General features: G+C 39.1%; 1 protein-coding gene across 1 annotated transcript in view; it reads left to right on the top strand.

The window, feature by feature from the left end:
• TENM1 (teneurin transmembrane protein 1) overlaps nt 1–25443 on the top strand; it is a 934848-nt gene that overhangs the window by 147564 nt on the left and 761841 nt on the right. The window contains exon 3 of the mRNA XM_081115196.1: nt 22796–22825. The gene's annotated coding sequence lies outside the window, so the exon portion shown is untranslated. The remainder of the gene's footprint in view (nt 1–22795; nt 22826–25443) is intronic.

Below are 25443 nucleotides of genomic sequence, written 5' to 3'. Positions count from 1 at the left end.
TTTGTTACTTACATGTAAGTGACATTAGAGGTACTCATGATACTAAAATTTTCTCTCAAAAGTTCTGTCAGCGTTTTCATTATAAACCTGCTTTTCAAGGGCATATAACATCTCCTCTAAAATTTCATTTGGGATTTAAACTTACTAAACACAATTGAACACTGAAAATTTCTTTTGAAAATTTAATCAGAATCATTGTTTTTTCCCAGTGCTTTGACTTGTGTTATAGCTACTTCCTTTCTTCCTGTGTCTTGATAAATGGTTTCTCTCTCATCTGAGAATGATGACTGCTGAATGAGAACATGGCCTTAAATTCTCTTAGTTTGATGGGTGGTATGTAATATCATAACTCTTTGATTCTACGGCGGTCAACTTCCAGCAGAGAATAGGTTTCCTAAATAACAGTGTTTCCTCTCTTTTTTTGTAATGGTCTATTAATGTAGCCCCTATGGATTATGGTATACTTCTCTGTTGATATATCAGCAATAACCAGTTAGAAATTATAAATATGAAAAAAGAGTTTATTGGTAATATTTAACAATAAGAAATTCCAAATTCTAATAACAATTTAAATAAGAAAACCATAAGGCCGGTATTTTCCTTAAAACTACCAATTTTTTCTGGAGAAACAAAGTTAAATTTGAATAAATGAAGAGATACACCATATTTTTGGATAGGATATCTGAATATTTAGAATATATAAGTTTTTCCAGTTTAATTGATTTATAGGTTTATTGGTATAGGAAATTCAAAATTAATTTATAGGTTCCATATAAATTTAATAATATTTCTGTTTACTTTTAATATAATGGTTCTGAAATTAATTTTGGAAGAATAAGCAGACTTTAGTAGTTAAAAATATTTTTAAAACATCAACAAGAGATATTAAAATGCACCAGAGTTATAATAATGACTAGTATGGTCAAGGTTTTAAGAATGGAGAGGTGAATAAAATGAACTAGATGGTGGTCTTGAAATAATATTACTTTTTAAAAATATTTTTTTATTGATTTGAGAGAGGAAAGGAGAAGGAGAGAGAGATAGAAACATCAATGATGAGAGAGAATCAATGATTGGCTGCCTCCTACATGCCCCACACTGGGGATTGAGTTGGCAACCCTGCATATGCCCTGACCGGTAATAGAACCATGACCTCTTGGTTCATAGGCCAGTGCTCAACCACTGAGCCACTGTGGTTGGGGTTACTTTTTATTATAAAAGAAACATAAAAAACAATGGAGATAGAATCATTTGATAAATACTTCTTGGAAAATTGGCTGTTTGGAAGGTGAGGGAATTTAGCATAAATTCTCAGATTAGAGTGACACTTCACACCATATACTTATATAAATTTTTGAAACATGTAAGAGTTAAATCTTCAAAAAGTTTAAAAATAGAAGCAAATAGAATTCACTATTTAACTGATTTTATGATGAGAAGAAATCATAGAAGAAAAGGATTTAAATCTATAACAACCAATATTTTTTCTTAAAAACATCTTTAGAATAAAATGAAAAATTTTAAACATGGAATATATATATATATATAAATATATATATATATATTTTAAAAAATATATAAAGTGAAAGCCTAATGTCTGTAATATACAAATATATTTTATAAATTAATAAGAAAAGGATGAATACCCATATAGGAAAATGGCAAAGATATTACTAGGAAATAAAAAGGAATGTAAATGGACAATAAACTTTTGGAAAATACAAATGCAAATTGAAAGCAGGGTTTGTTGTTGATCATATTCGCAGAGATTATAAATAAATTCTTGTGAAAATGCTGTGATAAAGACATGCTTATAGATTTCTATAAGAATATAAATTAGTTGAATCTTTCTGGAATACAAATGGCAATACATGTATGTACAAAGATCCTTAAAAAGCTATTAAGCTTTAACCCAGAAATCTTGTATCTAGAAAACAATCAAGAGAAAATAATCAGAATGTGTACAAATATATGCAAGGCCGATAATTTTTATTATTACTAGTAATGATAAAAGACTGAAAAATCTAAATGAAAGCAAGATGGAAACATTATGGTACATCTATTATGATAGAATAATGTACAGGTATTTACAGCCCTATTGCGTAAACAATTACAGTTGTCATTTGAGTAGGTAACTTTTTCTCCCCCTGTACATTTCATACCTGAGACTGATCAAATTCAAAGATTGGCATTGGGATCAGTGAAACTTTACAGAATTTCCAAAACTCTAGACCAGTGTTTCTTAACCTTCCTAATGCTGTGACCCTTTAATACAGTTCCTCATGTTGTGATGACCCCTAATTTCATTGTTACAAATTGAACATAATTAAAGCATAGTGATTAATCACAAAAACAATATATAATATATATGTTTTCCGATGGTCTTAGGCGACCCCTGTGAAAGGGTCGTTTGACCCCCAAAGGGGTCGTGACCCACATGTTGAGAACCTCTGCTCTAGACAGTCAACTATTCACTGGTGTGTGGTTGGATCTTTTGGCCTGGATCAGGATAGCTCTTTTGCTCTTATGTAGGTATCAAATTATACTTATGAACTGCTTAGTTACCTAATCCTGAAAAGACCTCCAAAATGTTGTCCCAGTAATGAACTCAGCTTCTGTTCACAAGTAGGCACATCAAAAGGTTGACCATTTACTTTCCTAAAACTTTTTACTGCTGGTTCAGGACTATCTACTGGTTGTTCACCCATATTTCAAATGTTCCTTTGCTCTCACCTTAATATGATGGTGGAGGTACCATATAGGTCTCTCAAACAATCCTGCCATTCAAAATGGCTGTGCTGTGGGTTAAGACACTTAATCAATCCATCATGAAAGAGAATTACAAACTTGAGGTTTGGGGTCAGAGAGACCCCAGCTCTGCTACTATTTAGTGACTTTGGGTAAATGACTTAACATCTCTGAGCTTTAGTTGTTATGGTTTAAGAGATAAAATGTATATAGAACACTTAGTTCATTGCCTGGGATATAGTAGACAATTAAAATGGTCCCTGTTGTTATTACTATTATATATTAGGGTCTGCAGGAGACCAATGAATTTTTAATGAAAATACTGATGTTTTTACAAAAAGATACTTCATTATTAGTAGTAATAGCTGATCTTACCAGGACAGAATATCAGGTGAGCTGTCAGTCTAAGTACTGGAGATATAAAGGAAGGAAATAGCTCTTAGGAAATGCTCCTTAAGCAAGTGGCACTTAAAGATCATGCTTCATCGCCTTTCCATCCCCAGCACAGTTCCCAGTAGGTTGCAATGCTCAGTCAAGATTTGTTGAATAGATGGCTGGCTGGCTGAGGTGTGACACATCAAAGCCGCTGGTAGCCAGAGTAATGTGAAGGAATCTAGTGGCCCTGTGTCTGGAGAAGAGAGTATGTAAGAAGGGGGGAAAAGAAGGGACAGGTGAGACAAAGGGTGATGGAAGGATATGAAAAAATACCTCCCATCTTTTTTAGCTACAATCCTCCTATCCTCTATGATTTCACAGTCAACTAAAGCCAACTGGGAACATATAGGAAGAAAGGAAAACTGATTTTCACTGATGGACCTGAGAATCCCCACCTTGACTTCCACCCTCCTTATGAAAATTGGTAAGGAGATGACAAGGCAGAGACTACTCCAGTAGTCCGTGGGGATCCAGAATCTAGGCTAACAGAGTAACAGGGCTATGGTCACAGAGGCCTATTATCTGAGACTTAAGTAGGGACACATGATCTGATGAAAGATTCAAGCCACCCCCCCCTTAATATGTGAATGAATTAATGGTGACAATCTCACAAGATATACATACACTATATTTCCTTTAATGAATTGCAATCACTGGAAATAAAATTCTGTGAAATTAGGGCTGTTACAAAAAGTTAGAAGCATATGGGACGGAAGATGGCGGCGATATAGGCAGACGCGTCCCGGGTCGTGTCCCGGAGCAAATGGAGTGAGCAGCTGAAACTAATAGCACCCACCCCAAATTTGCAAAATTGCTCAGCTGGTGAGACGGTTTGAAGCCGGGAAGAGCAGAACTCCCCTGGAAAGCAGATCCAAGCAACAGCAACCTCCTGAGCACCACACCCTCTGCTGAGGAACAGCAGCTGTACATGAAACCTCGCCCCACCAGCCAGAAGAGCCACCACAGCTGTGAACAGCACCCACCAGAGGAGCTGCTGCCAACTGAAGAGCAGCTGCTACCACAACTGCCCGAAGAGCAACCACAGACCAAGGAGTCACTGCCACCAAGGGAGCAACCACTGAACGACTCAACGTTTAGATATGTCAGTGAGATCAAACATGGGTAGACAAAGAAACCCCCAAAGGAAAGAGAAGGAGGACTCTCAAGAAAAGCAGCTAAGTAATACAGAGGCATGCAACATGACAGAAAAAGAATTCAGAATAAGGGTCCTAGAGTGCATAAACTGGATGGAGGGAAAAATCGACAACCTCTGCAAGAAGCAAGAAGAAACAGATGAAAAAAATCGATAACATATGGAAGAAGCTAGAAGAAAAAGATGAAAAAATCAACAACTTAAGTAAGACCCAAGAAGAAATGAAGAGTGATATAGCTGCAATGAAAAACTCCATTGAAAGTATCAACAGTAGACTAGGAGAAGCGGAGGACCGAATTAGTGAATTAGAAGACAAGGAAGCAAAACACACCCAAAATGTACTGCAATTGGAGAAAAAAATTAAAAGACAGGAGGAGAGCCTAAGGGAGCTTTGAGACAACATGAAATGAAACAACATGCGAATAATAGGGGTACCAGAACAACAGAAGGATGAACAAGGATTAGAAAACCTATTAGAAGAAATAATATCAGAACTTCCCTGAAGTGGGGAAGAAAAAAGTCACACAAGCCCAGAGAGTCCCAAACAAGGTGAACCCGAAAAGATCCACACCAAGACACATCATAATTACCATGGCAAACGTTCAGGACAAAGAGAGAATCTTACAGGCTGCAAGAGAGAGACGGAAAGTTACATACAAGGGATCTCCCATTAGATTGTCAAATGATTTCTCAACAGAAACACATCAGGCCAGAAAAGAATGGACAGAAATTTACAAAGTGATGCAAAGCAAAGGACTGAATCCAAGAATATTCTATCCAGCAAGGCTATCATTCAAACTTGAAGGGGAAATAAGAAGCTTCACAGTCAAAAAAAGGCTAAGGGAGTTTGTCACCACCTAGCCAGCAATGCAAGGAATGCTAAAGGGACTGGTATAAAAATAAGAAATCAAAAGCTCAGAAAGAAAACAGCCACAGAAAAACAGAAATGGGTACAAACAAGTACCTTTCAGTAATAACTTTAAACGTAAACGGAATAAATGCTCCAAACAAAGGACATCGAGTGGCTGAATGGATAAAAAAACATGACCCCATACATCTGCTGTCTACAAGTAACCCACCTCATTAGAAGGGACTCACACAGACTGAAAGTGAAGGGATGGAAAAATATCTTTCAGGCAAATGGAAAAAAAAAAAGCTGGGGTAGCAATACTTATATCGGACAAAATAGACCTCAAAGTGAAGGCCATAACAAGAGATAAGGAAGGCCACTTCATAATACTAAAGGGATCAATACAACAAGAAGATATAACCCTGGTAAACATATATGCACCCAATGCAGGAGCATCCAAATTCATAAAAGAACTCCTGGAAGATATCAAAGGAGAGATCGACAACAATACAATCATAGTAGGGGACTTTAATACACCACTGACAGCACTGGATAAGTCCTCTAGACAAACAATCAGCAAAGATACAGCAATCCTAAATGACTCACTAGATCGGATGGACTTAATAGACATCTTCAGAACCCTTCACCCCAATGCCACGGAATATACATTCTACTCAAGTGCTCATAACACATATTCAAAAATAGACCATATATAGGGTCACAAGCAAAGTATCCCCAAATTCAAGAAGATTGAAATCATAAAAAGCATCTTCGCAGACCACGATGGCATAATATTAGAAATAAACTACAATAAAAACAACCCCAAATACTCAAACACCTGGAAGCTGAATAGCATGCTATTAAATACTGATTGGGTTACCAATGAAATCAAAGAAGAAATTCAAAACATCCTGGAAACTAATGACAATGAACACACAACAATCCAAAACCTATGGGACACAATGAAAGCAGTCCTGAGAGGGAAGTTTATAGCTCTACAGGCCTATCTCAAAAAACAAGAAAAAATGGTAGTAAATCAGCTAACTCTACAACTCAAAGAATTAGAAAGAGAGCAACAAGAAAACCCCACAGTGAGCAGAAGGAAGGAGATAATAAAGATTAGAGCAGAAATAAATGACATAGAGACCAAAAAAACAATACAGAAAATCAGTGAAACCAAGAGCTGGTTCTTTGAAAGGATAAACAAGATTGACAAACCTCTAGCCAGACTCACCAAGAAGCAAAGAGAGAGGACCCAAATAAACAAAATCAGAAACGATAGAGACGAAATAACAACAGACCCCACAGAAATACAAATGATTGTTAAAAAATACTATGGACAGCTCTACTCCAACAAACTAGACAACCTGGAGGAAATGGACAAATTCCTAGAAAAATACAACATTCCAAAACTCAATCAGGAAGAATCTAAAAATCTCAACAGGCCAATAACTATGGAATAAATTGAAGCAGTCATCAAAAAGCTTCCATCAAACAAAAGCCCAGGACCAGACGGCTTCACAGGGGAGTTTTACCAAACATTCAAGGAAGAACTAAAACCTATCCTCCTCAGACTACTACAAAAAATTCAAGAGGAAGGAACACTTCCAAGCTCATTCTATGAAGCCAGCATCACTCTAGTACCAAAACCAGGTAAAGACAACACAATGAAAGAGAATTACAGGCCAATATCCCTCATGAACATAGATGCCAAAATCCTCAACAAAATCTTAGCAAATCGGATCCAGCAGTACATCAGAAAGATCATACACCATGACCAAGTAGGATTTATCCCAGGGATGCAAGGATGGTACAATATCCGCAAATCAATAAACGTGATACATCACATAAACAAATTGAAAGAAAAAAACCACATGGTCATATCAATTGATGCAGAAAAAGCATTTGACAAAATTCAACACCCATTTTTGATAAAAGCTCTCAGCAAGGTGGGAGTAGAAGGTCATACCTCAACATATTAAAAGCCATATATGACAGGCCCACAGCCAACATCATACTCAATGGACAAAAACTAACACCATTTCTCCTATGAACAGGAACAAGACAGGGATGCCCCCTCTCACCACTCCTGTTCAACATAGTACTGGAAGTGTTAGCCATTGCAATTCGGCAAGAAGAAGAAATAAAAGGCATCCAAATTGGAAAAGAGGAAGTAAAACTGTCCTTATTTGCAGACATGATATTATACATACAAAACCCTAGAGACCCCATCAAAAAGCTGCTAGACTTAATACATGAATTTGGCAATGTAGCAGGATACAAAATTAACACCAAGAAATCTGAGGCATTTCTATACACCAATAGTGAACTTTCAGAAAGAGAGATTATAAAAACAATCCCGTTTACCATCGCACCAAAAAAACTAAGCTACCTAGGAATAAACTTAACTAAAGAGGTAAAAGACCTCTACTCAGAAAACTACAGGACGTTGAAAAAAGATATAGAGGAAGACATAAACAGATGGAAGAACATACCGTGTTCATGGATTGATAGAATCAACATCATTAAAATGTCCATACTACCCAAAGCAATCTATAAATTCAACACACTTCCCATTAAAATACCAACGGCATACTTCACAGATCTAGAACGAACTCTCCAAAAATTCATCTGGAATAAAAAAAGACCCCGAATAGGTGCAGCAATCCTGAAAAAGAACAAAGTAGGTGGGATCTCAATACCAGATATCAAGCTATATTACAAAGCCACTGTTCTCAAAACTGCCTGGTACTGGCACAAGAATAGGCAAATAGATCAATGGAATAGAATAGAGAACCCAGAAATCGGCCCGAACCAATATGCTCAATTAATATTTGACAAAGGAGGCAAGAACATACAATGGAGCCAAGATAGTTTCTTCAATAAATGGTCTTGGGAAAATTGGACAGATATATGCAAGAAAATGAAACTGGACCACCAACTTACACCATACACAAAAATAAACTCAAAATGGATAAAGGACTTAAATGTACGACAGGAAACCATAAAAATTCTAGAAGAATCCAAAGGCAACAAAATCTCAGACATATGCCGAAGCAATTTCTTCACTGATACAGCTCCTCGGGCACTTGAAACTAAAGAGAAAATGAATAAATGGGACTACATCAAAATAAAAAGCTTCTGCACAGCAAAAGAAACCATCAACAATACAATGAGAAAACCCACAATGTGGGAGAACATATTTGCCAATGTCATATCTGATAAGGGCCTAATCTCCAAAATTTATAGGGAACTCATACAACTTAACAAAAGGAAGATAAACAATCCAATCTAAAAATGGGCAAAGGACCTAAATAGACACCTTTCAATAGAGGACATTCAGAAAGCCAAGAGACATATGAAAACATGCTCAAAGTCACTAATCATCCGAGAGGTGCAAATCAAAACAACAATGAGATATCATCTCACACCTGTCAGACTGGCTATCATCAACGAATCGACAAACGACAAGTGCTGGAGAGGATGTGGAGAAAAAGGAACACTTGTGCACTGCTGGTGGGAATGCAGACTGGTGCAGCCACTATGGAAGACAGTATGGAGTTTCCTTAAAAAACTGAAAATGGAACTCCCATTTGACCCTGTGATTCCACTTGTAGGAATATATCCCAAGAAACCAGAAACACCAATCAGAAAGGATATATGCACCCATATGTTCATAGCAGCACAATTCACCATAGCTAAGATCTGGAAACAGCCTAAGTGCCCATCAGTAGATGAATGGATTAGAAAACTGTGGTACATCTACACGATGGAATACTATGCTGCTCTAAAAAGGAAGGAACTCTTACCATTTGCAACGTCATGGATGGAACTGGAGAGCATTATGCTAAGTGAAATAAGCCAGTCGATGAAGGAAAAATACCACATGATCTCACTCATTCATGCATAATAGAGACCATTATAAACTTTTGAACAATAATAGATACAGAGGCAGAGCTGCCTCAAACAGATTATCAAACTGCAGCGGGAAGGCCGGGGAGGGTTGTGGGGCAGGAGGTAGGGGGGTAAGAGATCAACTAAAGGACTTGTATGCATGCATATAAGCATAACCAATGGACATAAGACACTGGGGGATAGGGGAGGCTAGGGGACTGTCTAGGGCGGGGGGATAAAATGGACACATATGTAATACCCTTTGTAATACTTTAAGCAATCAATTAAAAAAAAAGTTAGAAGCATATGGTTGCCATGGTTTTTGGCATCTTTTAAAATACAAGGATTTGGGTGGGTTTGGAAAACTTTGTTAATCTCTTAGAGCGCTCTCTCTCTCTCTCTCTCTCTCTCTCTCTCTCTCTCACACACACACACACACACACACACACACACACACACACACACGAGAATTTTAGGCTGCTAGATTTTTCCATAGTCCAGACCAGGGTACCAAAGTTCAGGTAGGGCACATTGAACCTCAGAGGTAGTATAGGAGTGGGAACCAATACATGTGGAGTTAAATAGACTTGATTGATGAAAGTAAAAAAATACAATCTAGATAGACCCAGGAATTCAGGAATTAAAAATAGGGAGGATTAGGCTTTTATGGGATTGGAGTATGATAATTCTTTATGTTTTGTAAATAAACCAAGAAGTAGATGCATTTGTTCAATGGGAAACTGAATCTTTGTGTAAAGACCCTAAGAGATGTTGGGCTGTATGGAAGAGGAAAAATGCACATATTCAGTTGGCTTGTAAAGAGAATAGTATGAGGAAAGTTTAAAAGACAAATGTGGTACCCACCACCCTTCATTCAGTCAACAAATATTTTGGTGTGCTTACCACCTACCAGATTGTGTTCTAGGAACCAGAGATGCAATAAACAAGGTTGACCAAGTTTCTGCTTTTGTGGAACTTGCATTTTAATGTGAACACAAACAATAAGTTAACAAATGTACATATATTAGTTAGGAATACATGTTATAAAGAAAAATAAACCAAGACAAGGCAATAAAAAGGATGGTGTAGTGCAGCTGGAGTGTTATTTTAGCTATGATTGTTATGGGCCTTCTCTCTGAGGAGGTTTCACTTGATCAGAGACATGAATGAAGTGCAGGGGCCAGCTGTAGAGATCCTAGGGGAGGGGGCCAGCGTTCTAAACATACTTATTAATAAATGAATGTGCCCTGAGGTGGTATTAAGCTTGTAGTATTAGAAGAACAAAAAGCAAGCCAGTAAGATTAGAGCTTAGTGATACAAGGGTGGCAGGGGCAGTTTGTGTGGGGCCCTAGAAACCATGGTGTGGAATTCAGTTTTATTTTAAGTATGATGGAAAGCCTTTGGAGGCCTTTGGGCTGAATAGTTAGGCAATCTAATTTATGTTTTAGAAGGATTACCCTGTTTTCTGAGTAGAAAGTTATTTTAGGAAGACAAGAATTGAAATGCTGAGACCAGTTAAGAGGTTATTGCCATAGTCTGGGTGATGGCTGATGGTGGGTGATATGGACAAGAGTTGCAGTGGTGGAGGTGGTGAGCAGTGACTAGAGTCAGAAGGTGTTTTGAAGGTAAACCGGATAAAACTTGTTGATTGATTGGAGGGGAAGAGGGGAGGGCACCAAGTTTTTTGGTCTGAGTAACTTGGGTAAGTAGGGGTGCTATTTATAGGGGTGGGGTTATAAGAGTGGGGAAGGTTTGGGAGGAAAACCAAGGGACAGATTTTGAACATGTTAAATTTGAGATGCCCATACTGTAACCAAGTGGTGATTACCAAGTGGTAAGCAGATAGGTACATGAGTATGAAGTTCAGTGTGTGGTCAGAATTGAAGTTATAAATTGAGGAGTGAACACATGGTTTTTAAACTGTGAGAATAGAGATAATCTAGTGAGTGAGTGTGGATAGAGAAGAGGTCCAATGAATATGCATTCCATAGAAATTGCTCTCACCAAAATTTATTTGTTCAGTCAACAAATACAGTAGTCCCTTTTATCTGTGGTTTTGCTTTCCTCAGTTTCACTTTCCATAGTTTCAGTTACCCATGGTCACTGTGGTTTGAAAATATTAAATGGAGAATTCCAGAAATAAACAATTCACAAGTTTTAAATTGTGTGCCATTCTGTGTAAATGTGATGGAACCTTGCTCTGTACTGCTCCACTTCACCCAGGATGTGAATAATCCCTTTGTCCAGTGCTCCACACTATACTGGTACATGTTCCATGCTTTGTTAGTCCCTTATAGTAGCTATCTCAGTTATCAGATCGACTGTCATAGTATGGCAGTGCTTGTGTTCAGGTAACCCTTACTTTACTTGAAGCCATTCATATAACTCTCATTACAGCATATTGTTATAATTGTTCTATCTTATTACTTACTGTTGTTAATATCTTATTGTGCCTAAGTTATAAGTTAAACTTTATCATAGGTATGTATGTATGTATGTATGTATGTATAGGAAAACAAAAAGTATATATATAGGGTTCTATATATTAGCAGTTTTAGGCATCCAGTAGGGCTCTTGGAATGTATCTCCTGCAGATAAGGGGGGAGGCTACTGTATTTTTGAGTGCTTATTATATGTTAGGCACTGTCCTAAGCTCTGGGGATATAGTGAAGAACCAGATAGATGAAGCTACTGCCCTTACAGAGCTTAGAATGAAAAGCTACATGGCTGATAAGAGGATCAGGACAAAAGTTTCTCCCAGAAAGATAGATTAAAATGTTGAGTTTTATAAAGAATAAAACAAACCTAACCATTGCTAAGTCAATCTGATTCAGTTAAGCCAAAGACAGAGAAAGTAAGAGTTCAAGGTATGTGTGGGGAATGGGGAAGCCAGAGAGATTCAAAGCCAGGGACTCCTCCAAGAGTGAGGTTAGATATCTCTGAAGAACTTGCAGGCAGAGCTGAATGAAACCTTGAATAGAAAATTTTGCACCATTGGAGAAATGTCTTTCTCACCTAGAGTAGATATAGAATGGAAGTGCATTAACATCGTGCCAGAAATAACAGCTAGGAATCACAATAGAGAAAAGATCAGAAAGGCAGTAAGTGGTCATGAGCTCAGGTTCCAAAGTCACACCGACATGGCTTTATGTTTGCCATTTTTAGCTATGTGACTTAGGCATTGTACTCTTTCTCAGTCCCAGTTTCGCCACCTAGGAATCAGGGAAGAAAATACTGACCTCATATGGTACATGTGAGGATTAAAAGGATAATGTACGGAAAGTATCTAACAATATGCCTGGTATATAATAATAATTCAACAAATGTTAGCTTATAATAATACTAATTCTGATTATAATAAAGTGAGAATTTTCTACAGCCTAGCTAAGTTTGTATCTCCTTCAGGCTGATATTCCCTCCCAACAAATTGAGGAAAGAAATGGTGTTAATGAGGCTCACCAGTAAGCTTGTTGATGCTTGGTAAATATATCTGCTTTTGTGATTTTCTTCTCTTAATTTCACCCTTTCATTTTTCATTGTTTATTGAAATTTTCTTCAAGTGGTCATCTTGTGATCGCTAGAGCACTGCTTTCTCAAACATGAATGTGCACAGGAATCACCAGAGGACCTTGTTACAATGCAGATCCATGCAGTAGGTCCGAGGTGGGGCTGGGGAGCCTGCATTTATACACGCTTCCAGTGATGCCCATGCTAGTGCTGCTCTCCATGCACCAACCTTTGAGTAGCATTGAGCTAAAAAAAAATGAGCTGGAGAACACTAGAAAATGTGCATGAAGTGCAGGACCTGGGGCAGTTAGTGACCTTAGTCTCAAATAAATGAGGCATGACTTCTCCTGCTTGTCATCTCAGCCTCAAGTGGTTCCTTATACTATACCCAGTGTAAAGAGAACCTTTAGAGGTGGGGAACAGGATTATAAAAATAGGGATGCTGCACATGAATCCTTACCATCCCCATGTTGTCCTGAAACAGATGTGAGTGCACAGCTGTCTACTACAAAGAGAGCTTCCGAGGAAAGTCTCCATGGAGCAATATATCTTACTTTTATTATTTTCCTCTTTATGATGTTTTCTTTACTCAATCCCATGAAAAATCACATAATGGGATTTTATTGTAGCCTGTTTGAATAGATAGGACAATGGAGAAATAATATAGTCAAGAAAGTGTTCCCACAACTAAAAGAAGTTTATCTGAGAAATGTTTGTGGCAGAACATACTAGTAAGCAACCATTAGAAATGAAATTTGGGCAAGATGAAAAATCATTCAATATAAATTGCATATTGTTTATCAGAGATACTTGTAATATACAGAAAGATTTTCATTATGATTATTGTGAAAAAATGTGGCTTTGAAATATATTGTTCCAATATGACCAGCATTTTTTATTGCAGAATTAGTCCTTACTCAAGGAAGGTCTCTGATAAATGGAGATTGAAATAGACAGTATATTTAGATGCTACTGAATATCCTCAGATAGCTTGCTTTTCAGCAAGTAAACCAGAAATTTATGGTGGCAGTATTCCTTGTTTGTTGGCCTTTTCAACGTGTTCCACCTTATTAATGAATGAAGCATTGAGTTTTATTCCATTACTTTAGAGACATTTATCATCTTTGTGTATTATTCAGTCTTTCTTGGTTGTTTAAGATCATTTAGTTTTCTTTTTAATTTTTTTTTACTTTTCAATTACAGTTGGCATACAATAGTATATTAGTTTCAGGTGTACAACATAGTGATCAGACATTTGTATGGCTGACAAAGTGATCACCCCAATAATAAATCTACTACCCATCTTACACCATACTTAGTAATTACAGTATTATTAACTATACTCCCTATGCTGTACTTTACATCTCCATGATTATTCTGTAACTACCAATTTGTACTTCTTAATCTCTTCATAAGATCATTTAGTTTTCAATATACAGCCTTTAGTTACTTTTTCTGTAGATGATTGACTGAGATGAGAGGCAGAACAGTAAGGTGTTGAACAGCATGGGCTTTAGAGATAGATTTGAATCCTGCCACTGCCACTTACTACCTATATGACTATAGAGAACTATCTTATGCCTCTGGTGTCAGCTTCTTCATCTGTAAAATTGGAGTAATAATAGTCCTTAACTTACAGAATTGTTGTGGGTCATAAATGAGTTAACACATGTAAAATAGCTAAAACTATGACCGATACAGTTGTGAACACTTACGAAGTGTTCAAAATATTTTGACTAATCTTATTAAGGATGTTACCTCCTAAACCATTTTATGTCAATACTCATGCTTTAGCTCCCCAGCCGGATGACAAACACATTTTAAGTATGGGGACAGTACCTTTTATTTTCTGTTTACTTCTTCCAATCCCTTTATTATTTCTGCATGTTTACCATCATCACTATAGATTTGGGTTGCAGATGCAGCTACCAAGAGGTGCATCCTATCTAATAAAAGAGAAACATGGTAATTAGCCGTACATCCGCTACCCTTCCCATTGGCTAATCAGGGTGATATGCAAATTAGCTGCCAGCCAAGATGGCGGCCGGCAGCCAGGCAGCTTGAAGCTAACATGAGGCTTCCTTGCTTCAGTGACGGAGGAAACCAACGTTCCCCGCCTGCCTTGCCAGCCTCTGAGCTTGCAGTTTGAAAAATTGTTACAAATATAGAAGCTAAACAAAACCCCAGAAACCTGCTTTCAGCCAGCCGGGATCTCAGAGCTGGAGTTGAAACAGTGTTTCGATTATAGAACCCAAACAAACCAGATACCTGCTTTTAGCAGCAGAGGCCTCAGAGCTGTAGCCAGAGCTAAAGCTGGCCCAGAATAAAAAAAAGAAAAAAAAAAGAAAAAAAGGAGCAGTTGGAAGCTTCAGTCACCCGCCAGCCTGAAAACAGCCCTCAGCCCCTCACCCAGACTGGCCAGGCACCCCAGTGGGGACCCCCACACTGAAAGGTGTGTGACCAGCTGCAAACAGCCATCATCCCCTCACTCAGGCTGGCCAGGCACCCCAGTGGGGACCCCCACCCTGATCCAGGACACCATTCAGGGCAAACCAGCCAGCCCCCACCCGTGCACCAGGCCTCTATCCTATATAGTAAAAGGGTAATATGCCTCCCAGCACCGGGATCAGCGGAGCCGAGAGGCCTCCCAGCACTGGGATCAGCGTGACAGGGGGCAGCGCCCAAACCCCCTGATCTCCCTGTGGCTCTGTGTGTGACAGGTTGCGGGGCCACAACCTCCCTATCCACCCTGCTCTGTTCGTGACAGGAGATGGTGCCCCAACCCCCTGATCAGTCCTGCTCTGTGCCTGATAGGGGGGAGCGCCCCAAACCCCTGATCACCCCGCGGCTCTGTGTGTGACAGGGTGTGGCGACCCAACCCCCCCCCCCAGGGGCCCTGCTCTGTGTGTGACGGGTTAGAGCCATAACCTCCCCATCGGCCCTACCCTGAGTATGAGAGTGGCGGCACCCCAACCCCCTGATCGGCCCTGCTCTGTGGGTGATAGAGGACGGCGCCCCAACCCCCCCCCCCACGGGCCCTGCTCTGTGTGTGATGGGGTAGAGCCATAACCTCCCCATGGGCCCTGCCCTGAGTGTGACAGTGGCGGCACCCCAACCCCCTGTTCCGCCCTGCTCTGTGTGTGACAGGGGGCAGTGCCCCAGCTCCCCTATCAGCCCTACTCTGTGAGTGACGGGGGGAGCTCCTCAACCCCCTGATTGGCCCTGCTCTGTGCATGACAGGGGGGAGCTCCCCACCCCCCTGATGGGCCTTGCTCTGTGCGTGATAGGGGGGAGTTGCCCAACCTCCTGATTGACCCCAGCCCCCCTGATGGGCCCTGCTCTGTGCGTGAAGGGGATGGCGCCGCAACCTCCTCATTGACCCTGCCTTGAGTGTGACAGGGGGCGGTGCCCCAACCCCCCAATTGGCCCTACCCTGAGTGTGACTGTGGGTGGCATCACAACCTCCCGATCCGCCCTGCTCTGTGCATGACAGGGAGCGCCGCCCCAACTCCCCAATCGGCCCTGCTCTGAGCCCGACCATGGGCTGCACCTAGGGATTGGGCCTGCCCTCTGCCACCGGGGAGCAGGCCTAAGCCAGCAGGTCTTTATCTCCCTTGGGGTCCCAGACTGCGAGAGGGCGCAGGCTGGGCTGAGGGATCCCCCTCACCCCTGAGTGCACAAATTTTTGTGCACCGGGCTTCTAGTTATATATATAAAACTGGAAACTTCTGCCATCAATAAGCAGGTCATGAGGTGGGGTAAATGGAAAGCACATATTTTATCAGTAATACTAATTACAATAAAACCGTTTAGCAAGTATCTATTTTACTATGAGACACAATGTCTTATTCTTCACAATAATTCTATGAATTAGAAAACTGACACTCATACAGGTTAGTAACAAGTTTCAAGTCACTCAACTAGGATTCCAACTGGTTACTCTCTAATTGCAAACACTTCATTGCTTCATCCTTTTTAAAAATATCTAGAACAGCTGTTCTCAACCTTGCCTGCACATTAGAATCACCTGGGAATCTTTTTAAAATCCTGATTTCTGGGTCTCATCCTCTGGAAATTCTGTTTCTTTGTTACTAATGTTGTGGCCTCACCCCATAACAAAGAAACAGAATTTACGGAGAATGAGGCCCAGAAATCAGGATTTTAAAAAGATTTCCAGGTGATTCTAATGTGCAGCCATGGTTGAGAACCGCTGATATAGATTCTAGAATATAATTCTTGGTTAAAACAGCTGAATTGGGTTTACATAACAATTCTACTCACTAAACACATGACACTTGATATCCAGAACCCCTGTTTGTACAGAAAGACCCTTTAAGTTTATACCTAAAGTTTCTTTCTAAAAGACTTATTCCTCTGCCATTTCCCTGCCAGGTGGCTGCTCTTGCCTCCAGCAACCTATGATTTGATCACGCCCTTAAAATTCCCCAGTTACTGTCAACCCAAGAGTGTGCATTCTTTGTTATCAGGCCCCAGGATTTGTCCTCCTCTTCTTCATATAAGTTATGATAATACATTTCTGATTTTTCCATTCAGTGAGAAATAATCCAAATATGAAAACATTGTATTTCTCCATCTGTTTCAACACTTGGGCTAGCTATCACATTTTAATTAGTTAAGTACTACTCTGAAGCAATGGTTCAGAACAAAGAGAATGATCAATACTGGTGGTTCAAGTCCAGATGTACGATAATGAGCATCTTGGACATAAACAAGATTACTTTGGTTGATTTATCTTAGCATTGGCAGATTATTAAACCACTAAAAATCTCCTAGTTCTACTTTGCCTGAGGCCAATAATTTCAAGGAATTTTTGCTTCTTTCTGATCACTTTTATTGCTTACTATTCTTAGGGAGTGTTGTTGGGTGGGGGAGGCGGTAAAAGGTAAGAGTAGAGATGGTGATACATCAGAGAATAGGGAGATCTATGAATGTACTTTCTTGTTCCCAAGAGTCATTAGTATGATAATATATTTTGCCTTATATTGACTCAGTCACCTGAATAATATGTATCTTAAGGTTTTGATTACAGTTCCTTCATCATTTGCTTTTCTTCCAATTTGAGTATCATTTGCAAACTAGGAAATGTTTTCAATATCCTCATCCAAATAATTATATTCATATAAAAAAACTGTTAATGAAACATTAGAGCTAAGGGCTTAATTGCTAAAAAATCAACTCCCAGAGCTAGAAGATTCAGTTAAAGTTCCATGGTAACAGAATCTATTATTAAGTGTATAAATGTTATCTAATAACATTTTGAAATTAACCTGCTGGTTTAGGTACTTTCAGAACTATATATAAAGTCTAAGGCACTGTTTAAAAATAAAACAGTCATTTAAATAGTTTCTCTGGTTAAAAATTAGGGACAATTTCATGTTCCTTCCAATTATTTTACCCCTTATCATATTTTATGCTTGTTTTTCTATCAGTTAATAAGAATATGCCTCATTTCTTTTGAAATATGACAGCATTTAATGTTGATGAGTCATATGTTTCTCAGTTTTTTCTAAAGAAAAAAAATACAGCAGTAAAGGAAAATGCAAACACAAATTTAATGAGGCAGGAAAGTTGCTGTAGGATGTGTCCTAAGAAGGGAATACAGGAGAGTAGATTTTCCTTTGAAAGGAAGAGCTCTAGACATAAGAAAATAGTTTTGAAATTTTAAAGTATGATAGGACAAAGTTACCTCAAATTGAGGAAAATAGAATACATATTTATTTGCTACAAAAGGTGAAAAATTGCCTGGGTTCATAAAAATAAGTGTAGGAAGGTGGTAAGAGTTTTCAGTAAGCACATCATTAATATCAAGATAAAAAAGACTGGATATTGAAACTATTGAATGTATGACTGAAAAGGTTTAGTAAACATATTGAAAAGATGGTTCAGGAGTGGGAAGTGCTGGTGAAATTTTTTCATTCATACAATGCCCATGCCACAGATGGCAAAGCAGGGAGCCAAGGCAGAGCAGCGGTTTTCCCAAAGGCACACAGCACAACAGCAGCAAGCTCAGCATATAGAAGAATGCCAGACTCCACTGCAGAGAAAAAAAATTCATCATGAGAGACTCCTTTATCACCATGGTATTCAAACACTGGAAGAAGCATTTATTAGACACATGCTGTTTATTGATCACTGTTGCTTAACACAAAGGATCCAAAACAAAAAGACATGCATTTGCCCATGAGAAGCCTTTTATCAATTTGGGAAGTCAGGGTCTAACATATTTACATTAACACCTGGAGGATAAATCCCAAGTTCAGGTAAAACATAAGGATCTAAAAGACTGCATGGTACAGATATACATATATTGCTGGAGCAATTCCAATGAAAAGTAGGTGGTTATGGGGTATGCGACTGTAAAATATGATGGAGCTTCAGCTGCTGGTGCTATGTTGACATGAAAGAAAAAGACTGAAAACTGACTTATAATAATAGTACAGGTTTAGGCTAATAATAAGGAATATCTTTTATTAATAAAAAATATTGGGCACTTTTTAAAAAATATGTTTTTATTGATTTCAGAGAAGAAGGGAAAGGGAGAGAGATAGAAACATCAATGATGAGAGAGAATCATTGATCGGTTGCCTCCTGCATGCCCCACACTGGGGATCGAGCCTACGACTGGATCACTGACCGGGAATTGAACTGTGACCTCCTGGTTCATAGGTCAACACTCAAACACTGAGCCATGCCGGTTAGGTTATTGAGCTCTTTTCACAGCATTTTTGGGGACTGATATAAAAAGTCAAAGGATATAGTACACGCTTCCTGTTCTTCATATGCTTATGGTTTAGTTGTAGAGACAAGGCACCATTTTTGAGGTATAAGACATAGATAAGGAAATTGGTGAGCACTAAAGGAGCTATGTAAATAGGAAATCAAAGGAGCATTCTGGAATGCTCTTAGAGAACATGCACTCTGAGGATTAGTGACAGCTTGGTGATGTGGAAATACTGTAAGCTATACACAGTGGCTTCAAATGTATCCAGCTCTGATACTTATCAGTATGTGGTTTGGCTGAGCCTCTATTTCTTTACCTGTAAAACTAGGGATGTAATACCTAGCTTATAGGGATCTTTTGAACATTGTCAACAATGAATACAAGGGTATGGGGCTTCTTTTCAGGGTAGTGAAAATGTTCAGAAATTAATTGTGGTGATAGTTGCACAACTTTATGAATATCCTAAAATCAAATAAATTGTATGTTTTAAATGGGTGAGTTGTAAGGTAATATATTAAAAAAGTTAAACATAAATTTACCATATGAAAAAAGTTTACCATGTGCTCTAACAGTTCTACTGCTAGATAAATACACACGTATAATAAAAATGTATGTCAAAAACATATTTTAATGTTCATAACAGTGCTGTTATTCCTAAAACCAAAAATTTTACCCAACCCAAATGTCTATAAACTGGTGAATGGATGAGTAAAAGGTGGCATATCCATACAATGGAATATTAGTCAGCCATAAAAAAGAATGAAATTCTGATACATGCTACAACATGGATAAATCTCAAAAACACTTTGCTAAGTTAAAGAATCCAGAAGCAAAAGTCTGCATACTGTATGACTGCATTCATATACAATATAATGCTCTGAAAAGGAAAATCTATAGAGACCCAATAGATTAGTGATTACCAAAGGCTGGGAGTGGGAACAGAGAATGACTACAAATGAGCACAGGGGATGTTTTGGAGGTGATGTAAATATTCTAAAATTTGTTTGTGGTGCCCTAGCTGATTTAGCTCAGTGGATAGAACATCATCCTGCAGACCAAAAGGTCCCAGGTTCGATTTCTGTCAAGGGCACATACCTTGGTTGCAGGCTTCTCCCCAGCATGGTCCCTGGTAGGGACTCATGCAGGAGGCAACCAATCAATAAGTTTCTCTCACATCAATTTGTCTCTCTGTCTTTCCCTCTCTCTTCCACTCTCCCTAAAAATCAATGGAAAAATATCCTCAGGTGAGGATTAATAAAATTGGTTTGTGGTTATGGTTGCACAACTCCTTGACTTAACTAAAAAAATCATTGAATTGTACATTCTAGTTGGTATATTTTATGGTATGTAAATTATCTATACTAATAAAAGGATAATATGCTAATTAGAGCAGATGTCTTCCTGATGTCCATCTGGATGTCCATCCGGACAAAGCCACAGTGGCTGGCGAGGCCCAGGGCTCAGGCAGCTGTGGGCTCAGGCAGCTGTGAGCCCTGGTGGATGCAAGGCTTGCAGCTCAGACATTGCAGCTGTGGAGGCCAGCAGTGGCAGCAGCAGTGGGGTGATGGGGGCGGTGCCTTCCCCTGATCAGCCTGGTCCCCTACCCCAGAGGGAGGCCAGAGAGCTCCCAGACTGTGAGATGGGTCAGGCCAGGCTGAGGGACCGCCCCCCCCCCCCCCAGTGCACAAATTTTCATGTACTAGGCCTCTAGTACCTCAATAAAACTTTAAAGGATTCAAAGTGTCAAGTAATATATGCTTAAAAATTATAGCTTCTATCATTGTTGAAGTGATCATGGAAGGCCTTCTGAAGAAAGGGACCTTTTTAATAATATGTATATTTTTAAATTGATTTTAGAGAGGAAGGGAGAGGGAGTGAGATAGAAACATCAGTGATAAAGAATCATTGGTCTGCTGCCTCCTGCACAATCCCCACTGGGGATTGAGCCCACAACCTGGGCACATGCCTTGACCAGGAATTGAACCCTGACCTCCTAGTTCATAGGTCAATGCTCAACCACTGAGCAATACTGGCCAGGCAGAAAGGGACCTTTAATGATATGTGATGGGTAGGGTGTGGCTAAATGATGGGAAAAGGAATTAGGATGGATAGGGACATAGTATGAGCAGTGGCCTGGATTGGAAAATAGTCTTAGTGTAATTAGTGTTGCTATAGATCTGACTAGAGTAGTGAGTCTGTACTAGGGGATATTGATAGATAAGAAACTATTGGAAACAGACCCAAGACTGAAAAACAGACCCATGGTTGACATATACCATTGATGAATAGGTATAAATGACGAGATTCGAATGGTAAAGGCCCCAGGTGATAGAGATAATTTATAACCTGTATGGTGCTGATCCAAAATATTTAGAAGCTGAGTTAGCAAGGACTTAGATGATAGGATGTGATATGGTGTGGTGTGGTACGATGTGGTGTGACCAGTGCCTAAGCAGTAACTTATATAAGATCAGTTTTGTGTCTGAGTGAATAGGCTAGAAGGGCCAGCCTGAGGAGCCAGGCCTAGAGTGATTAGCATGGGAACAGGTAAGGTAAATATATTATGGAGACATGTAGGTAAAACACAGACAAAAAGTGGGATGTAACTGATTATCTTTTCTCTGGCTTCTGGTGAAGTCATGTAAGCACTGACCAAACTATTTTTCAGTCTTATGAGTTATTTCAGTAAGCAGCCCTGTCAACATCATGCCCTCCAGCTTTCCAAAAAATTTAGTGAGATCACTAGGGGAGAAATCTCTGAATGTCTTCTCCAAGTTGTCTAGAATTTTAAAGATTTCCCAACCAACTTGAAGCAAATCCTTACAGTACTTAATCTAAGTGATGTGATAAGATCATGACCTTTTCAGAAATGCCTTTGATGTCAATCCTAATTCTGCCAAATTTTACCTGACAGGGTAAGAATGAAACATTATAAGCTAGTTTGTCAAGCATCTCAGTAATTTGTTGTGGCAATAATCTGTTGCAACTCACCACTGCAATGATGAGCCTGGTGAATGATGTTCCCTGACTTGGAAGGAACTTATTAAGTGTTCGATCATTGATTAATGAAGTAAAAATTCACTAGGTAGACCCTGAAGTGATAAACGGAACAGTAACCTTGGCAGTCAATAGTCCCTCCTGCCCATGGTCCACACTATCATTTATTCTGAAAATGAGGACTGCTCATTTTCTTATCCATATACCTACAATGACTCAGAAAAACCAGTGTTGACAATCAACAGATACAGAAATGAAATATATTGCAGGTAACTCCTATTTTGACTTTTAATTACCATTATAAAAGTGAAAAAAATTGCCCATAAAGCATTAGAGTTGTAAAAGCCCACTTTTCCTAAAATGGCCTTTCTGATGTGTGAATGAAAAACAACAAAAACCTATGCTATCATTTCTGATTATATAAACATAAAAGATCAAGTTAATTGAAATTGCATTTTTATTTTTTCAGGTACACTTTATGATTGACTGTAACAGCAAAGTAAGTATGTAATATTTTTGAGTTGATTATCCATTCAGTTTTAGAATGCTTTTAATCTCCTTCATCATGTATCCCATTTTCCCAAAGATCATATAGATACCACAGTTCACAAACTGAAGAAATGGGATTATTTTTGTGTTTATTGTTTTTCTTAATAATTTCATCAGTTATCAGGTTTCTTTCCGTTAAAATTTCCCTCCATGTCCACACAGTATTGACTGCTTAGGCAGCGGTTCTCAACCTGTGGGTCGCCTAAGACCATCCTGCATATCAGATATTTACATTACGATTCATAACAGTAGCAACATTACAGTTATGAAGTAGCAACGAAAATAATTTTATGGTTGGGTCACAACATGAGGAACTGTATTTAAAGGGCCAGAAGGTTGAGAACCACTGGCTTAGAGGATTGACAGCGCACAGCACACTAATTTTCCTGCCCTCTTCTTTGTGCCTCAATGTAATGCACAGGTTTGATTTGAAATATTGGGATACTTTTATAGACTAGCAGCTCCTGAATCCCTACTGAGGCTTGTTTGCCAGGAGTAAAATTTTTCTTTAATTGCCCAGGCTAGATTTTAGCTTGTCATTTCAGACTGTTGTCTTTGAAGCTTCTTTCTAGAGGTAATCTCTCAATGTGATAATAAGGCACATGACCAGCTTTTTATCATAAAAATCCATAGATAGCCGTTTGGCTCAGTGGAGAGAGCGTCGGCCTGTGGACTCAAGGGTCCCGGGTTCGATTCCAGTCAAGGGCATGTACCTTGGTTGCGGGCACATCCCCAGTGGGGAGTGTGCAGGAGGCAGCTGATCAGTGTTTCTCTCTCATGGATGTTTCTAACTCTCTATCCCTCTCCCGTCCTCTCTGTAAAAAATCAATAAAATATATTTTAAAAAACAAAAATCCATAGATAACATCCTGAACATAGCATTCATAACATTCAAAACCACTTGAAATATAAAACCAAAGGGGCATGTAAAATTCCATCAGACCTGGAAGGTTTACCAGTGATGCCTGACAATTTCTTCCCTAGACTTCTAAAGATGTTTTAGTCATTACAGTCCCTTAAACCTTTGACTACTAGTGCTCCAAACCTTGCTTCATTACAATCCCTGAGTGGGCAATTCATTCACCAAGAATTACAGTTTCTTAAAAATGAAGTGAGAATTTATTAGTTTGATAACACAAAGCAACTCTGCCCAACAGGTAGTCTTATAAATTACTGACAAGTAATAGGATATGGCAATTCCTGCATTGCTGCCACGGATAGATAAATCTATGCCATATTATTCTGGATTTTATTGTCTCTTAAAACATCATGAGATTGATTTTAGAGTAGCAAAGACATAAAATAAACATACAAGATACCTTTGCAATAAAAGAGAGGAAAACCAGCCGTCTTTGTGCCAGAAAATTCTGTTGTCAAAATGGAATGACGTTTCTTTTTCTTTTTTAATTGAATGTATTAGGGTGGCACTAGTTAACAAAATTATATGGGTTTCAGGTGTACAATTCCACAACACATCATCTGTACACTGTACTGTGTATTCACCACCCCAAATCAAGTCTTCATCCAACACTATTTATCCCCCTTATGGCCTCCTCCACCTCCTGCCAGTAATCACTACACTGTTGTCCATATCCATGACATTTCTGAGCAACATCTTGTGTCACCACAAAAAAATGTATATCAGTTTCTTACTTTACTTAAAAAATGTGGAGCCAATTTGTTGTAGAAGAAAACTCAAAGGACTGAGAGAAAGAAAAAACAATGTTTTAGTCCTGCCTCTGTCACTAACAAGCTATATGACCTTTAACAAGTCACTTAAGTTTTCTGCACCTTAATTTTCACCTGTGTAAAATTATATGGTTAAATTAGATGACCTTCAAGACCCCATTTGGCTTTACTGGCTACAGTCTAATATTATGAATGTACCATAATGTTGCATGTACCATATTTATATTTATGTATCTTAAGTGTAGGACCTGACAGCAGTATATAACTACAGAACTAGCAACTTTTTGAGGATGAAAAGAGAGAACGTGGCTACTGAGGCAGGCTAATATAATAACTAACTAGAGGCCCAGTGCACAAAATTCATGCACTGTGGGGGGAGGGGGCTCCCCTCAACCCAGCCTGTGCCCTCTCGCAGTCTGGGACCCCTCGCTCCTTACCGCCCACCTGCTTGCTGTTCCTTAGAGCTGCCACAGAGGCGATGGCAGGAGAAGCTCCCACCACTGCTCCTGCACTCATCAGCCACGAGCCCAGCTTCTGGTTGAGCAGTGCTCCCCCTGTGGGAGTGCACTGACCACCAGGGGGCAGCTCCTGGGTTGAGCATCTGCCCCCTGGTGGTCATTGTGCATCATAGCGACCATTCGTTCTGGTTGTTCCGCCATATTGGTCGCTTAGGCTTTTATTATATAGAAGATATTTGTATATTATTAATTCACCTAACAAATATTTATTGAACACCTAGGTGCCAGATCACTGGTAGGTACAGAGGTGAAAATGAAACATTCCCTTCCCCCTCACACATAATAGTGAAGGACATGAATCTGTAATGTAGAAAAGTCTTAATTAAGTAGATACTTAGGGAAGAGGTTGTTAATTGAGGCG

This window comes from Myotis nattereri, assembly GCF_964212035.1.
Source record: "Myotis nattereri genome assembly, chromosome: X".
Classification (NCBI taxonomy): domain Eukaryota; kingdom Metazoa; phylum Chordata; class Mammalia; order Chiroptera; family Vespertilionidae; genus Myotis; species Myotis nattereri.
The sequence above is the reverse complement of the archived record's forward strand: the minus strand, read 5'-3'. Positions and strand labels throughout refer to the sequence as shown.